This window comes from Chinchilla lanigera, unplaced genomic scaffold, assembly GCF_000276665.1.
Source record: "Chinchilla lanigera isolate Chin_1 unplaced genomic scaffold, ChiLan1.0 scaffold00113, whole genome shotgun sequence".
In the NCBI taxonomy this organism is placed as follows: Eukaryota; Metazoa; Chordata; class Mammalia; order Rodentia; family Chinchillidae; genus Chinchilla; species Chinchilla lanigera.
Window position 1 is genome coordinate 2457359 of NW_004955514.1, and position 5875 is coordinate 2463233.

At 58.7% G+C, this 5875-nt stretch overlaps 1 long non-coding RNA gene across 1 annotated transcript; it reads left to right on the forward strand.

Annotated features, from left to right (window-relative positions):
• Positions 1 to 310: 310 nt before the first annotated feature.
• On the forward strand, positions 311 to 5432 carry LOC102005831. Its single transcript, XR_264496.2, has 3 exons — positions 311 to 680; positions 1457 to 1806; positions 4409 to 5432. It is a non-coding gene; the product is annotated as an uncharacterized LOC102005831 (long non-coding RNA).
• The last annotated feature ends 443 nt before the right edge of the window (positions 5433 to 5875 follow it).

A 5875-nucleotide genomic window follows, 5' to 3' on the forward strand; every position in this document is an offset into this window, starting at 1 on the left:
GCCAGATTCTCAGCCTGAGGCGGCTTGGAACCTGAGCCTGCTGCTTGCACCTTTGTCTCGTCCACATCGGCTGCCCCAACTTCACCTTGGGGAGCAGAGTAAAGCTTTCTCAGAGGAGAGGCAGGGAAGCACGCGCTGGCTCAGCGAGCCCCGCCTCAGGCTGGGCCGAGCCAGGGTTTCTTCCAAGCCTTCCATGTTAGGAGGGAGGACGGGAGAGGGAGGTGCGCCCGGAACAAGCTCGGAATTAGCTCTTCACTGCTTCCTGTGTGTGAAAGTCTCCCCCGCTCCGGGCTCCTGTGAACTCCTACCGTACAAATCGGAACAATTTTTGACAAGATTTTTGAGTTTTGTCAGATGTGAATTGTTAAGATTTAATTGAAAAAATGAACAGAACGCGGCAGCTATTTCGAAGGGAGTGACCCAGAACCAATTAGAATGGAGTAACAATTGAGCATTCTCCGCCAAGAAATCCGCATCGGGGATCAGATTAGAGCCGCCGCAGCCCCGCCCGCCCGCTCCCCAACTCCAAATATCATTAGTGAGAGACTGCCAGGAATTGCTTTTCCCGATCAATTTTCCTAGTTTTGAAGGTGAAGTTTACCCGGGGACCGTGCGGAGGGCGCTGGCCGGTCACCTCCGGGCAGGCGACGGACAACGTGGGGACCATCCTGAAAAAACAGGTCAGGCCGGCAGCATTCCTGGCCAAATTGCTCTTGACAGTCCAGACAGGCCAGGGGGAGGGCCAGAGAAAGGGCCTTTCATCTGAGGGGCATGGCGCATAATTGGTCATTCTTTCCTCCTGGGCCTCTTCTCAGCTGGGGGAAAATTCCCCGCTAAAACAGAGCTTCCCTGGGCAACTTCTTAATCCCTCCTGGCAGGTGCAGGGGAGGTGTCGACCGCCTCCAGCGGGCATGGGGCCTGGCACGGACTGGGCGAGTAGTAGGTGCTTATGAAAGAGGAGCAGGTGAACCGTTGTGTGGGGTCAGCGGCTGAGTCCCCAGCTTGGGCTACAGCACACAAGTAGTCACAAAGCAATGAGGCAGGTACTATGACATTAGCATGCCTGTAATCCCAGCACTTGGGAGGCTGAGGCAGGAGGAGCCCTCAGAGTTCAAGGCCAGCTTGGATTACATAGTGAGTTCAAGGCCAGCCTGGACTGCATAGTGAGATCCTGTCTCAAAACAATAACAACAGCAACAAATTAGCAGCCCCGAGGGTCAAAAGTGGGAAATAGTGTGAGTTGCCAGTTAAGAAACAAAGACATCCACACAGCGCACAGCTGTAATCCTTCCCTAGGTGTCAGACCCCTGGTGACCCCACAGAACACAGTGACTCTGGCCAGGGGCTATTTAACTACACAAGGCGCGTAGCAGAAAGGAGGTGCTCCCAGAGACCCTCCTGCCTCTGCTGCGACCCCGTTTAGATGAAAAACTTATCTTTTGTGAGCATCTCACAGGATGAAGCCCTGATGGAACACTACCTAGCAAGGATGGGACAGCCTTCTGCAGTTCTGAAGTAACTTCTAAGTGGCGTGGGCACAGACACAATTGCCACGGCCTAAAGCCTGGGAGGCCGGCTGGCGCTCGGGGCCGACGCCTCCTCGCTCCATCTGCTCTGCAACAGATGCGACTTGGACCTCCACCTGGCCTGTGTGGTTGATGAATCTGCCCGTCATGGTGCAAAGTGCAAGGACCGTGGGGTCTGGCAGGCCTGGCTGCAGCTGCCGGTGTCTTCTGATTGGCTCCAAGCCCTGAGCTCCTTCCTGTGCCCACCCTATCCCTGACTGAGTCCTCCCCACGGCTGCAGGTGACCTCGACCTTCCGAGCACACAGTGGGCCTGGGGTACGCGTGCGGCCTTGTGCCACACCCCGTGGCGCCCCAGAAGGGGCACCAAGCATTGGGAAGGCTGCGTGGCCTGCTGGTCCTGCCTGGAGTAGGGGCTGCCGGCGTCTGTGGCCCCGGGTGTGGCTGGACTGGCCCGTGGCTCCTGCCGTCTGGTGCTGGCAGACCTGGGCATCCAGAAGCTGAGCCCACCCTGCTCTGCGGCCCCAGATGGGCGGGGAGCTGAACCCAGAAACAAGTGTGCCCTGGACTGGGTTCAGCAGGGTCCCTGGCGTGAGTCCCAGAGAGTGACGCAAGGGTTTGCTGCTGCTACCGAGTGGGGCCTCAGTTTTTAAACTCAATTCTTTCCACGGTTCTGGTCCAAAACCGAATCGGACGAGAACTGAATCAGATTCACTGGTTAGGTTCATTGCTGACCCTGTGGGGAAAGCTGACTCGGTTCTCGTCCAGTTGGGTTTGCAGCCGGGATTGTGGAGAGGATTAAGTTCAAGAACCGAGGCCCTACTGCATTTCATCATCATCGTCCCTATTGTTGTTAGTAATTCTTTTTGAGATACTGGGGATTGAACTCAGGGCCTTCACACTGAGCTACGTCCCCAGCTCCTCTTTTAGTTTTTCTCTGAGACTAGCTTCCTTAAGTCACAAATTTTGCCCAGGCTGGGCTCACACTTGCTGTCCTCCTGCCTCAGCCTCCCAGCGTGCAGGGGTTATAGGTGTGAGCCGCCTCTCCAGGCTTCATTATTATTTTTGTTTTGTTTTGTTTTTTTCCAGTACCAGGAATCGAACTCACAACCTTGCCCTTGCCAGGCAGGTGCTGTGCCACTGAGCTAAATCCCCAGCCCCTCATTATTTTTTTTAATGCCACCTTGAGGATGTCCTGAAGCCAGCCACACCCAGTTCCATGGCGCCCGTCATTGTCAGCATCAAGGCCTCCTCCCTTGGACCCCCAGCTCCCCGAAACTCGGGGCCTCAGGTCCTGAAGTCTCCCTGGTGGACAGTTCGACTCCCCCACGTGCCTTGAAGTTGCTGAGAAATTGAGAGTGATCTCAAATTGAGAGTGCCTGGGATCTTCGAGTGAGGCCCCGACAGGAGCCAGGCTATATCTTTAGGGGAGGGGGTTTGAGAACCTGGGGACGTGCTCTCAGGAAGAGGAGATACAGGTCTCATGTGGCCCTGGGCCAGTGCTAGGGATGGCAAGGGAAGCAGCCACTTCACCTGTGTTTCAGGAGAGACAGAGTTGCTGGGAGCAGCAAATGCTCTGTGAGGTAGTGAGCTGCCCATCCCGGGAGGTATACAAGAAGCTGGTGTTGTGTGCACACTCTTTGGTTGCCTGGGCAGATGCAGGCCCAGATGGCAGCCGTGGTGGTGGTGGATGGGCTGGATAGAAAACCTTTTAAGATTCCCCTCCAGCCCAGAGAGTATGGAATTCCCTTTGTCTGATGGGGCCAAGCACTGGAAACGTGGTCCTCATTTGAGGCTTCCCATCAAGGCCGCTGGGGGCTGCCCAGTTCGTATCCAGCGGCCAGGCCTGGTCTGAATTAGTGCCACGTTGGGGCCGGCGCAGGTCCGGCCTGCAGGTGCCGTCAAGGGGAACCAGAGCCTCCATGGAGCAGCCAGGGGTCCCCGCCTCAGCTGGGTTTGGGGAGACTGGGGCGGCCAGGGTGAATCAGCCAGGGCCATCAGCACCCTCCCCTCCCGCTCCCGGCTGGGCTGGGTGCCCCCAAACCACCTCATCTGAGCCTCGCCTGGCAGAGCGTGGGGTGGGTGACCCCCAGGAAAAGCTTGGGTTGTGATGTCCACACGTGCCACTTCTCTGAGGGATGCCGTAGCCACACTCAGCCACGTGGCTGCAGGTTCCTGGAGAGGCCTCCGGCTGCCACTTTAATAGCCCACTGTTATAAATGTGCTCCCCTGCGAGGTGAAGGGCAGGAAGCCACAGGGCGGCTCACCCTCGAGGCCCCACATCAAGGCCAGCAGCACCCCGCGGCCACGGGACACAGACGGACACACTGGGGCGCCAAGGGGCACGAAGTGAGCAACACAGCCTCACACTGCGAATTTCCTGGGTCTCTGATGCCCGTGAAACTGCTGTGCAGATGTGCAACTTTGTCCTGCGTGGTTTTGAAAACCGACGGGAGCTCTGTGTACACGGCTCACGTTGCTCGCTGCCACGGAGGGTGGAGGGTGTCACCATCCCGGGGTGCCTGGGGTGCTGAGAAGCCCGCTCTGACCCTCCTGTCCCCATCCCGGCTGCAAACCTTGTCCTCTTTGCAGAACTCAGACACAGGAGCTCAACACCCTCCCTGTGGAAACCAGGGTCCCAGCTGGGGTTGGGGCAACCTCGCCTGCCTGGGCTGACACCCACAGACCCTGCTGGGGGACGCTCTGGATTTTGTCTCCCTGGCTCTGATTTGCACCACTTGCTTGCTGTGGGGCCTCAGTTTGGCCAGCTGGAAAGTGGAAACAAGGGCCTCTCTTGCGGGTGTTGTGAGGTGTTGTGAGGTGCATAGGAGTTCCTTGTGCCTGGGGAAGAAAAACAACACGATTAATTCCTTTTCACCTTCAGTGTAGAAACCCAGGAGCTGAGGCCGCCAGAGGAAGGGAGTTTGGAACCCAGGACCCAGGCCTCGTACTCCCCACTCGGCCCTGGAGACCTGCACGTGGGGGCCTAGGACCCCGCCCCGCCCAGATTCCCCCGTGCCGGGATGGGGGCTGTGCCCACCTCCCTAGAGCCAGCAGCGGGCTGGAAGAGAAAAAGCTTGAAATTGAATCCTCCGCGGCTTGGGGGTCAGGGAGCAGACCCCCACATTTTCTCCACTGTCAAAACCCCCGTAGGATTTTCTTGAAGTTCAGTTTCACATCATCTGGCTGAACATTTGGAACTTTTTAAACGGAAATTGTAGAAAAAATGAGAAGCATTTTCATCTCGGAACACAATACCTTCCTGGCGGGGAGCCCCGGGGAGAAGCCGCGGCCGCCTGGGTGGAGAAGAACCCAGGTCATTGTCAATCTGGATTAATCCGAGTTCTTCCGCCGAGCGAGCCGGTGCCGGGCAGAGCCGGCTAATCAGGGTGTCTCTGCACCCGTCCGGCTCCTGCTCGCACTTCTGCCAGTCTGCCCGGCAGCCTCCCTCACTGTGAGCGCCTTGCATCCACCCGACAGGACCGCACCCCAGGGAGCGTGGCATCCGGGCACTGGGGACTCCAGCCTGGAGTTTGGCATGGGCTCAGTGGACAGGGACACCAGAGGGCAGGGCGGGCAAGCAGCTGGTGTCACCTGGTTCCGAGGGCTGGTGCCACAGCCCTGGCCTCCGAAGATGCGCAGTGGTGGTCTCCAGGGTCCCTCAGAGTTCTGCCAGGGAGACAGCTGGGCCCATTTCACAGACTGAGGGACAGAGGCAGTGGGAGGATCTCCCAGCCCACAGTATCAGCCACAAGCCGGACAGCGGCCCTGGTCCAGGTGGAGGCAGTACAGGGGGCTCTTCCGACATCCCCTCCCCGTCCAGGCGTTGGGACCTCCCCACACACCTGCAGCGGCGGCAGGCGGAGATGGTGGTTTGAGGGGCAGCGACGGGGGTGACTGAATTAACACGGAGCAGAGGACAGCTCGGGCTGTGTGGTTCAGGGCCTCGCCTCTAATGGGCAGGACTTGCCTGGGGGCACTCAGCCCTCAGCACCTGCGTCCAGAGGCTTCGGGCCGGCTGCACCTCCTTCCCCGCCCCGCTGAGCAGCCGCTGTGGCCACGTCCTGGTCTCGGTGGAGGCTGTCGTAACTCCGTGTTGATCCCCGAGTTCCTCGGGCCATCAGTGGGTGCTCTGTAGGAGAAGTGTGGAGCCCATTCCACCTGGTGGACCAGCCCGACATTCGTCCTGCCCTTGGAAGTGTGTGGTCTAGGGGAGCTGCTTGTCAACAGGAAGCAAGTGGTCGCCTCTGCCCAGGCCCCTGGAGGGCTTCTCAGAGGAGGTGTCACCTCAGAAAGTCCTTGATTGTCGGATGCACCCGTGCCTGGAGCAGCGAAAGCGGAACAGGATGGC